Consider the following 12,580-nt stretch of genomic DNA (forward strand, 5'->3'; position numbering starts at 1 on the left):
TCTGTTTCTTTAGTCAGAGCCTTTGCAGATTCTAAAGTTATACAAGAATACACCAAAGTAGACACATTTTGTAAATATTTCATTTAATATTTGAAAAAAATCAATAGTACAAGTATATTTTGATTGTTGCTTACGAAATAAAATACATCTACAATTTGAAAAAAATAAAAGTCAGTTGGTAGTAGATGTGTGGATTTATTTCTGGGCTGTCTATTCTGTTCTGTTGATCTGTGTGTCTGTTTCTATGTGAATACCATGTTGTTTGGTTACCATAGCTTTGTAATATATTTTGAAATCAGGTACTGCAATGCTTCTAGCTTTGTTTTTGTATGTTTATCTTTTAAAAAAAACCCACAAAATTACTTTGATTATTCGAGGATTTTATTAGTTCCATAAGCATTTTAAGATTTTAAAGAATATATTTTTGTGAGGAATGTCATTAGTAGTTGGTAGAGAGTGTACTGAACATATAAATCACTCTGACTAGTATGGACATTTTAACAATATTAATACTTCTAATTCATAAACAAGGGATATTTCTCTACTATGTGTTTTATCTTCAGGTTCTTTCATCAATGTTCTATAGTTTTCAGTGTAGAGATCTTTCACTTCCTTGGTTTAATTTATTTCTAGGTATCTTTTTTCTTTTGTAACTGTTGGAATTTTTTTTACTTTTTTTTCTAACTTGTTAGTCTCTAAAAATTCTACTGAGTTTGTGTGTTGATTTGTATCCTGCAACTTTACTGAATAAGTTTATTAGCTAAGAAATTTTTGTCCAGTCTTTAGATTTTTCTAAATGTAAGATTTAGAAAACAGAGTAATTTGATTTATTCTTTTCCAGTTTGAATACCCTTTATTTCTTCCTCTTGCGTAATTTTTCTGTCTAAGGTTTGTGGTATTGTGTTGAATAGAGGTGATGAAAGTTGGCATCCTTGTCTTGCTTTAGACCTTAGAGGAAAGATTTACAACTTTTTACCATTTCATATAACATTACCAGAGGATTTCTCGTATGTGATCTTTATTTTGTTGAGGTACATACTTCCTATTTCTAATTTGTTGAGAGTTTTTGATATATAGGAATGTTGAATTTTGAAAAATGCTTTCTCTGCTTCAATTGACATGAACCTAAGCTTTTATCCTTCATTTTGTTAATGTGATGTATCATATTTATTAATTTGCATATGTTAAGCTGATTACATTTCTGGGATAAATCTCACTTGATAATAAGTGAATGATCATTTTAATGTGTTGCTGAATTCATTTTACTCATATTTATTTTGAGAATTTTTCAATTTATGTTTTATTTTCTTCTTGTTTCCTTGTCTAATTTTGATAGCAGGGTAATGTTGGACTTGGTAATTTCTTTAGATTTTCATTTCTATTTTTTCATAAGTCCATCTTGGTGGGTGGTATGTGTCCAGGAATTTATCCATTTCTTCTATGTTTTCCAATTTTTCAGACTCTAAGTGTTCATAATATTATTTTATGATTTGTTGTATTTCTGTGGTATGAATTTTAATATTACTGTTTTCTTCCTTGACACTTCACTTGAGTCATCTCTCTTTCTTTCTTAGTCTATCTAACTAAATGTTTTTTTCAATTTTTTTTAACCTAACTCTTGTTAATATTTTGTAATGCTTTTTAGTCTCTAATTTATTCTCTAATCTTTACAATTTCTCTCCTTTTTTTAATTTTGGATTTAGCCTGCTTTTGTTTTTGTTGTTCCTTGAGTTAAATGCTAAGTTTTTTTATTTGAGATCCTTCTACTTTTTTGATATAGGTGTTTATTGCTATACCTTTCCTCTCACAACTTTTTTTTTTTTTTTTTTTTTTGCTGTATTCTGTAGGTTTGTTTGGTATGTTATATTTTCATCTGTGTTTGTCTCAAGAAACTTTTGAATTTATCTTTTAATTTCTTTATTGAGCCATGCGTTTTAGTAGAATGTTAAGTTTTCTCTGTTATTAATTTCTAATATACCATTGAGGTCACAGAATACATGATATAATCTCTATCTCTGTGACTCTCTAAAGTCTTTTTTGGCTTAGTGTATAATTTATTCTGGGAAATATGTCAGTTGAGAAGAATGTGTATTTTACAGCTATTGGATAGAGTGTTCTGTAAATGTTAATTAGGTCCATTTGGTGTAGAGGGTAGTTTAAGGTTGATATTTCTTTGTTGATTTCCTGTCTAGGTGATCTGTCCATTGCTGAAAATTCATTGTTGAAGCTCCCTTTTATCATTATATTGAGGTTTATTATTCCCTTTAAATCTAGCAATATTTGCTTTATATATTTGGGTGTTCAAGTGTTGTGTGGATATCTGTTTACAAATGTTATATTATCTTGCTGAATAGATCCACTTATTTTTATGCAGTGCCTTTCTTTGTCTCTTTTTAAAAGTTTTTGACCCAAAGTCTTTTGTCTCATATCACTCTAGCTACTGCTGCTTACTTTTGATCTTTGTTTGCATGGAATGTCTTTTCCATCTCTTCACTTTCAGTCTGTGTAGTGATTACCCATGAAGTGATTCTCTTGTAGGCAGCATATAATTGAGTTTCATTTTTGTTTTGGGTTTAGTTTTCTTACACATTCAACCACTTTACATCTTTTGATTGGATAATTTAATCCACTCACATTTTAGGTTATTATTGATAGGTAAGAACTTACTTCTGCCGTTTTGCTAATTGTTTTCTGTTTTTTGTTTTTTGGTTTTTTTTTAAAGTTCTTTTGGTTTTTTCTTTCTCTCTTTGTTTACCATTGTTTATCTTTGTGGTTTGGTATTTTCCTGTGTTGCTAAGCTTTGATTCCTTTCTCTTTTTCTTCATTGTATATGCTGCAATTTCTTTCTTTGTAGTTACTGGCAAACTAACATAAGAAAATCTGTAGTTATAATAGACATGTAATCCAATAATAACTTAACTTGGGTTAAATTAAAATATTTTAGACTTTTATCCTCCCCTAGTAATTTATATATTTGTTATCTAAATTTACATCTTTATTTGTAGTGTGTTTCTTCACAGTAATTGTAGTTCTAATTATTTTTTATTATTCTGACTTGTAACCTTTATGGTAGAGGTTTGAAATATTTATATAGCATGATTATGGTACTGAAGTATTCTGTTTGATTATGTTTAGCTCTACTAGTGGAATTTTTACTTTTATGTGTTTTCATTATAAGAATTATCATCCTGAGAATTAGCTGCTGAGAAGTATTCTTATAGCCTAAGAAATATTCTTATAGTCTAATAGTCTTATAGTCTTTTCTTACATGTGACTTGATACTTTTGCTGCTTTAAGAAATCTCTTCTTATCTTTGACTTTTCACTGTTTGATTATAATGTGCCTACATCAGGACCTTTATGAGTTGTGTGTATTCATGGTTCTTTGAGCATCTTTGATCTGGATGCTCATATCTCACCCAACGATTGTCATCTCTTCAGCAGACCTTTATCAAATATATGATGAACAAATGTTTTCTCCCATTTTTTAGAATTTGTTACAAATTCTGCAGACCAAACAGGCCCTCAAGTCCACTTTGGGTAACTACCTAAAGCAGCTTGTAGGCAAAGAGGTTTTTTTTTTTTTTTTTCCTGTAGATGAATCCTAGGGTGTCTGTTGGGTATGGTGCATTGACTTTGATCCTTGGTGAATGTAGCAGTGTAGTCTCCATGTAGTTTCGTCACCTATACTACACACCAGCAATGTCTATGAGTGCCTCATTGAGCTAGAACACAGGAGTTAATTGTGTCAGTAGCGTGATCTTACTGGCTGTAAGGTGCAAGTTTGATTCTCAAGCTGGAGATGTATGTGTGCAACAGTTCAAATGGCTCTACAGTGGGCTCAGTGGTACAGACCACTAGGCTGGCTCTCCAGCTGGGGTTGTGTGTACATGGCAGTTCATCTGGCTGAGGGGCAAGTTTGCCAGAGATAGACTTACTGGACTGACTTTTTGGGATGTGGGTGCTTGCTCATGGTGATTCAGCCAGCCCAGAGTTGGCCTCAGCACTGTGAAGAACCACTTGTTCCTGTGGGCATGGTATTGTGTGAGCTCAGGAACCAGAGTCACAGCCATTTGTCTGAGCTCAGGCTCCAAGAAGTCAGTGTCATGGCACTGCAGCCAACTGTGTAAGCATGATGAAATAATGGTGAACACTCAGGGTTGAAGAAACACAATAGAAACTGGCCCCCACAGCAGGGTGCAGTCTAACCAGTGGCTCTGGTTTCAAGATGATAACATGATGTAGCAGCTTCGTTCCACACAGGGTAGTGGGATGCATAATGTGGGTTTTACTCTGGAGCAATGCATCCACGTCAACTTCAGTCAGCTTCCCAAAGTAAACTGAGGGCCTGTGAATCCTGCAAGATTTTTTTGTAGCAAAATCTAAAAATGGGATAAAATATTTGTTAATCATATATTTAATAAAGATCTTGCTAAATGTTTTTGTCCCCTAAAATTTCATATGTTAAAGCCTGAATCTCCAATCCTGATAGTATTTGGAAGTAGGACCACTGTAAGGTAATTAGGTTTAGATGAAGTCAAGAGGGTGAAACTCTGTTGGTGGGATCAGCACCCTTATAAGAAAAGGAAGAAATCGGAGCCCTCTCTCTCTTTATCATGTAAGGCTAGAGCAAGAAAGTTACTGTCTGCAGTCAAAGGGGACCATCACTGGATACCGAATCTGCCAGCACTTTGATCTTGGACCTTCCAATATCATAACTGAGAGAAATAAATGTTTCTTGTTTAAGCTGCCCAGTGTATGGTATTTTGGTATAGCAGCCCAACTGGCTAAGGTAGTTCTAGTATCCAGAGTCCATAAAGAACTCTTACAACCCAACATAAAAAAGACAAATAGCAACTGACAAGGACATGAATATACATGTTTCCAAGTGCAAATAGCCCAAAAGTATATAAAAAGATGGCAAAAATCATTAGTGTATTTTCCTTATTTCTCTTTTTCTCTTTTTGTCATTCCTCCCTGCCTTCTTTCCATTCCTTTATCTTCCTTTTTCTTTCTTTCCTCCCTTCTTCCTTTCTAATCTTTTTTCCTCCTTCTTTTCTTCTATTCTTTCCTCCTTGCTTCTTCTTCTCTTCCTCTTCCTTTCTCTTTTCTTTATTCCTTTCCCTGCCTCCTTCCCTTTATCCCTCCCTCCTTCCCTCCCTCCTTCCTTGCCTTTTTCCCTTCCTTCCCTTTTGTTTCTTCCTCCCTCCCTCCCTTCCTTCCTTCCACCTCTTTTTGTCTTTCTTTCCTTTATTTTTTCCTTTGTTTTTGGTGGGAATAGAGTTTTTTTAAAGAATAACTGCTCTTGCATAAGCCAGGCCTTATGAAAATGTAGGCTCCAGGACTGAAAAAGTCACACAGAGCTTAAACTCACGGAAAAAAAAACAAAAATCTAGGGGTTACCAGTAAAGAAAATAGAACTGCAACTGGGATGCATGTAGAGAAAGATGAGGGTGAATCATTGATCAAAGCCAGCAAATAAAACTGAAAGTTTAAAGCACAAGCACTTCCTGAGTCTATAATGAAATGACAAGAGTGTAATGCTTGAGTTCATTGAACTGAATTAAAAATCCAATAGTCAAGTTCCATTGTGCAGGGAAATCATGCATCTAATGTTCATATATATCTCCCCAGTATCTGTGATATGAGATCAGACTTCTAAACTTGTAAAAAATTCATACGGTTCACCAAAAAATGAAAAAGAGCCACTAAAAAAGGGTAATGACCTTATACTTGTCAACAATATTATCTTTACTCCTACATCATTGTTCAAGAAGAGGGAAAGAGGCTGAAGAGAGTTCCACAAGCAGCTGTGAAAATGGGGCAATTTAGTCATAATGCATTATGTAGTTATCAACTGACATCATCTAAATGAAATAAATAAATCAAAATTATAATTTTTGTCATTACATTTATCCAAACTGATTCTTAAAGAAAAATAATGCAGTATTTCTCCAAAGTCTTCCAACTATGTAACCAAGTTATTAATTTTTGTTTCAAAACTAAATTAGATAAGCTTTTTAATAAAAAGGTTTTTGTTTGTTTGAGATGAAGTTTCACTCTATCGCCCAGGCTGGAGCGCAGTGATGTGATCTTGGCTCCTGCAACCTCTGCCTCCCAAGTTAAAGCAATTCTCCTACCTCAGCCTCCTGAGCAGCTGGGATTACAGGCACGCACCACCACATCTGGCACATTTTTGTATTTTTAGTACAGATGGGGTTTCACCATGTTTGCCAGACTGGTTTCCAATTCCTGACCTCAGGTGATCCACCCATCTCGGCTTCCCAAAGTGCTGGGATTATAGGCGTGAGCCACAGAGCCTGGCCTTAATGAAAAGTTTTAAATTTATGTTTCTGCATTTATCAGTTTCATAAATGGAATGACAGTTGTTGACTACCCTTCATAAAAGATGAGGAAATTAGCACATTTACAATTCTTCCCACTTATTCTACCCCCACACCTCCTGGTTTTATGAGCGTCAAATGAGATTTTTTTGGCCAAAGCATTAATTGTTAAACTATTTTTATGTCATATGACTATTATTTTAAGAACTGTAACATTTACACTGTGTACTATATAATAGTTGTATAAACTTGGCTTCATTTTCAAATGAAAAAATGTTTTCAGCAAATTCTTTCATACGCAAATTTCTAAGTTTTCTTTGAACAGAATTTATTTTTTAATCACAGTTTGAAGTGCATATTTGTTAGTTTAGCTTAGTTCTGTTTTCTTCATGGCAAATTAGTTCCAATAAAGAAATTAGTTTTTGTCATAGCTGAGGTGTCTTTGCCTTGAGTCCACATGTGTACAACAACTTACCTATACATTAATATCTAAATACAACACAGATTTATTTTCAAAGTCAAAGACTATATTCTCTCTTATTCTGGAATATGAATATGATGTTGTTGAGTAGAAGTCTGAGAGTAGCCTAGGATTTTTATTACTTTAATATTTTGGTTGATTATTAAATGTTTGTAGGATTTTTTTTAATACTGTGCTTAAAATTAAATACTCAAAATATAACCACATGCCTATTACCTCTGTCTATCTTGGGGCCGTACTAGACCATATTTATCTACAAATTCCTTTAGCATAGAATTTTTTTCTCTAATTTTGTTTTATAAAATTATCCTCTTTGTAATTATGTTCTCTGAGAAGCTCCAAATTTATAAATTGTGTGTCTTCCTTGTAGCACTTAATTACTTTCAATGCCATATACTTCCTTTTTTAGTCTACATTTTTAAATTTTAACTTTTATCTATTGATTCATTGCATTAAGATTTTAATTATTTTTCTTCACAGAGTAAAATAGTTTCTGCTTACAATTATGTTATTTTCTAGAGTTGATTTTTTTCTAACTATATTCACCTCTAAACAATTTACTTAACATTATTTTTCTTTTTACTTAACATTATTTTCTTTTCTTTCTATAAAGATTTTCACAGGTCCTATGTTTTATTGGTTTAGATTATTTATCTTTGAGTAGGAACATTTCTATTCAAGTCTCGTTTTCTTCTCTGAAAAGATTCTTCTTGGTTCCTTTGTTTACTATTGCATCATGTCAATAATTCCTTTGGAAACACAACTATAGTTCAAGGCCATGCATTTCTAAATTATATAGGGCAATGCTATCAGGTACAACAAATGAAGCCCAACATTTCAACAGATCAATACAAAAGAAATCTGTTTCTTGCTCACACAACAATCCAAAGTAGGCGTTCCTGCTCTTAGGTCATTAAGGGACCTAGAACTCTTCCATCTTATAGGATCCTGTTCCCCAAGGCTGTATAGTTTATCCCTCCAGTATGGGGAGGGATAAAAAAAGGAAATAGAGATTCAGCTGCTGCTAAAAATGCCCTGTCTTAGAGTGGCACTTATTGAGTTCCTTAACACTTTATTGGCAAAATTAGTCCAATAATGACATCCAGAAATGGGAGTATGGTGGGGGGCAGGTAAGTGTGATGTCTGTCGGAGCAACTTCTTTATATGTATTTCTCTATGTAATAGGAGGGAGAGAGCACATGTTGAGGGACAGCTATCATTTTGTCATCTTCTGTCCCTCTGACAGAATTATCAGTGAAGATTCTTCTCAAATATAATACATATTTAACCCTCTCTAAGGAAGTCAACTCAAAGCCCCATCTAGCACAACATCCAGCTAAGGGTGTAGGCTATCTGGGTAACATGCAGTCTCCCCCTTCACTCTTTCCCCGACCATAGTGGTAGAAAGAAGACAAAGTAAGTGCAATGGAAGCTCCCATTCAGAAAAGGGAAGCATAGGAAATGTAAGCATCACCTCTCCATAGTGAGAATAAATACCTGCTGGACAGGTGACATAAAGAGCCTTTGTCCTGGCAATGCTGAGGGGTGGGGGCTCTTTGCTTAGATGCCGGCTGTGCTTCCTGGGAACAACTCCCTTGTCCAGAGCTCTCCACATGGCCTTTGCTCTGCCTTCCTGGATAGGCTGCCTTGTTTCTTCCCCAGCCATCTCTCTGGTGGCCCCTAGGAAATATGCATTTCTTGGATAATATACTGCCCCCTCCTTATGCCAACTACTAAGAAAGTGCTTCTCAGTCCAATCCTGACCTTCTATTTCCTGTCTGTGAAACTGATTCTGGAACTACACAAATTTTTGTTTTGCCAGCTGAGCCCTTGTTATTCTCTGTCAATAGTGACACTAAAGATAAGTTGTTAGGAAAAAGGAGAGAGAAGAGACTTGCTCTTTAACTGTCTGCATGCCACACTAATGATTCTTCACCACAGCTGCAGTAGTTCCTTCCTATATGAGAGCTGAGTCTAGTTTGGGCTTTGTCTAACGCTTGCAGAATTAGCTAAGTTGCACATCCCTCAGAGGCACAAGCACCAGCTGAGCAGCTCTTCAGGGCCACAGGTATGAGTTTTATTGCTCAATAAACCCCCTTCACAAAACTTCTGAGATTTAAAAAATTCAGACTCTTTCCTTTGTTTTTCCATCTTTAGTGATAGTAGCTGCTCCCTGAAGTGACTGTCTCTGAGATATCTTGTCCTAATCTCTTTTTAATCCTTTAAATTAGCCAGTTAACAACTTTTTACTTGATTAGTCATTCTTTACATTTTCTCTAGTAAAATAACTCCTGTGATTTTCATTTCCTGCCTGGGCCTTGCCTAACACAATTTGTGCCAGAAGACGTAGTAGGAAAAACAACTTCTACAATGGAGTTTGGAGATATAGTTTGGGTTGTGTTCCTGTATTTGCACACAACATTGACTCTCTAATAAAGGGTTATGGAATTCTGCTAATTCGTGGAATATTACAGAACTCTGATTAATCAAACTTTCATCTGGTTGAATGCAGTAAAGTCTAACTAGAGAAGGTGACTTGGGTAATCAATGGGCTACTATTGTTGACGCATGACAGTTGTGATGAATGCAACCTTGGTGCAGGACCAGTTCTCATAATTACTCTGGAGCATCTTCCAAAAGGAAATAACAAGCTCAGGTCACTAGCCTGTGGGCTCAAGTCACAGGAACTGGAGTTCTCCTAAATAAACCCTAAACATGACCTTATTTTGTGTGGATACAGACATAATTTCGCTGAAAATCAAAATCAGAGTTGAATTTTGTGGGTTACTGAATTATGATGCATCCTGAATTCACAGCCTCATCAACCTTCCTTGTAGAAGTTAGGGCATTCCTAAAACTTGAAATAGAATCATCTGGTTGGATTTATGTGAAGCTAAGACTCTTGAAATCCCAAGTCACTCAGTTTTCCTTGCATATAGAAAGAGCTTTCCCTTTTCAAGTCTGAGAAGACTAGCCCTCTATTTCTTTACCATCCTGTAATAAATTTATATAGTCCAGTTGCTTAATATACTGGTATCAATTTTCCCCAAGATTCCACCCTAACAACTCTTTATTGCCACTGGACCAGTAACAAGAGTCAGATGTAAGCATATTGCAGGGGTCAAGTACAAATTCTGATCTAGTGGGAGGCAGTGTATACATCTAAAGTATTGCAAGCCATTGTTAACTTAAATGAGAAAAAACCCAAGGAATATGTATGCAATGCATTCAAAGGGCATTAGACAGGGGAGACAGACCTCAACAGGTTACGGTCAGTTAATAGTATGGTAATGCCGGCAGCTAGGGATTATGTCTATTTTATTGACATGAATGCACTTACTAAGGACTCTGGAAGTGGCTCAAACATTTTAGTTGGTTAGTTGGCTGAAACTTGTACTTAAAAATGACCGATAGTTAATGCAGTTACAATGTCAGAACTTCCTTTGCAAGACATAGAAAAAGAAAACGAACAACTAATGGAGAAAGAAACGTTGGAAGGTGTTGATCACATGCATCCTCTACTTCATTCCCCAAGAAAGCCCAGAGACCACTTCATTCACTAAGGCATTGAAAAATCCTTTAGTGAAGGGACCATCGATGTGCTTGGAAAGTTCTGTGGTGTTGTCTTGTCTTGGCCAGGGGTTATTGTGTCAAAGGGCACTAGTAATCTTATCAATATCAATGGGAATGACAAGATCTCAGAGTAGCAGAGCCCAAATGACAGTGTTTAGCTATTAAAGACATGGCCAAAGCATTTATCTTAATGGTTGGCGGAGATAAAGTAGTTGTCATGATGTTTTGAAGAGCAGGGTGACTGTCAGTAGCTACTTTTATGACAGCAATTCTAGGAAGTAGATAGATAAGCATCTCCTACTATAACAGGAAAATTCTAGTCTGGTGTCCAGAAATGTGGATTGAGTCACACAACAGAGAATCCTACCTTCTCACCCTATTTTTAAACCTAAGCCACTTTGCAGACTAGGGGTCTTGATTGTAGGAGAGGCCAATTCCCCTCTTGTTGTATCTGTGTCATTGTAAATCATCCTCCAATCCTTTCTCTATGCAGCCTGTGGTCAACTACTTGAGGCACCATGCCTAAGAAAAAGATATATGTAGATCTTCTGGAGATTACTGGACAATGGTTCTATGTCACTACTTCCTGGGTATTGGAACCTGGACACTGTGATCCACAAATTACAGTGGAGCTTATTATAGAATTTTAACCCAAATTTAAATAAAAGCAAGTGTAGTAGGTCCACAGATCCCCTCCGTGGTTCTTTCCCCAGTTTCTGAATGCATACCTAGAGTACTCATTCTTAAAAAAAAAAAAAAAAAAAAAAAAAAAAGCAGAATGCCTACATTAAATCACAGGATTTTTACAGTGGGCGTATGTTTTATTTAATAATCTACTTTCTTAAGGAGCAATGTAGGCGTTTGATCTAGTTGCATCCAATCTACTCAAAGTCCAAGGAACCAAGCTGAAAATTACGACTTACGCCTAAACTAAGGTCTTAACCTTTTTTTTTTTTTTTTTTTTTCTTCTCCCCTATCTCATAGGGCTTAACTAATAGGTCACATAGGTTATGGAATAGGCCATAATGAGAAGACAATACTCTTAATTTGACCTGTTATTTAAGCTATAGCAAGCAAATATTTTACTAAATATTTTACTCTTTTATTAAAATAGGCTTCCAAACTTAACATCTGTGATACTTTTCTCCTTGCTGGAGGAGAGGGTATAAGAAGCAATAACTTTGACTGTGGCACAGGTGCCTACTACCTGGGTCCCCTGGGTATTCTATAAATGCCTGTGTCAAGAGCTGGTAAAGGTGTTGTATCCAAATGATGGAGAGAGCTGTGGCCTACACTTAGAACTGGGGGCTAGTCAGTGGAGAAAAGTATGCCCTATAGCAGCCCAGTGTGTGTTACTCTAGAGCCATGAAGAGAAAGCCCTTCTCTCCTCCAGTGTTTTCTCTTGTAGTTTTTACTCAAAGGATTGACATTCTACCAATGGCAGGGAAAATATGTTCAAGACCTAGCTTTATCATGACAAAAAAGGCAAAAGGAGTGAATTTATAGTTGAGGGGTAATGAGTCGATAACTGGCATAGCTGATATTAACACATCATTTCTGTTCATACAACACAGGCAAAAAAACTAGTCACATGGCAACATTTAGACAGGAGGGGACCAGGAAAATATAGTACCTGGGTGGGCAGGCATTTCTCAATAAATGCTATGCATGAAATCCAAAGTCAGAATTTTGATGGCGGCAACCACTTCTATAATTCACGCTATCCATCTACTCATCAGTTTTTGTGGGAGTTGAGACAAATCTGAGATTTAGAAATCTTAATTAAAGTCATTCATTTTTTGAAAATAATTATTTGAGTTCATTTTTTATTTTACTTAACTTCTGGAATACATGTGCAGAGTGTGAAGGTGTGTTGCATAAGTATACATGTGCCACGGTGGCTTGCCGCACCTATCAACCCATCTTCCAGGTTTTAAGCCCTGCATGCATTAGGTATTTGTCCCAATGCTCTCCATCCCCTTCTCTCCACATCCCAACAGGCTCCCCTGTGTGTTATGCCCCTCCCAGGGTCCATGTGTTCTCATTGTTTAACTATTACTTATGAGTGAGAGCATGTGGTGTTTGGTTTTCTGTTCTTGTGTTAGTTTGTTGAGAATGATGGCTTTCAGCTTCACACACGTCCCTGCAAAGGACATGACCTATTCTTTTTTATGGCTGCATAG

Source organism: Aotus nancymaae, unplaced genomic scaffold, assembly GCF_030222135.1.
Source record: "Aotus nancymaae isolate 86718 unplaced genomic scaffold, 86718_ANA_hifiasm-v0.15.2.pri h1tg000029l, whole genome shotgun sequence".
Taxonomy (NCBI): domain Eukaryota; kingdom Metazoa; phylum Chordata; class Mammalia; order Primates; family Aotidae; genus Aotus; species Aotus nancymaae.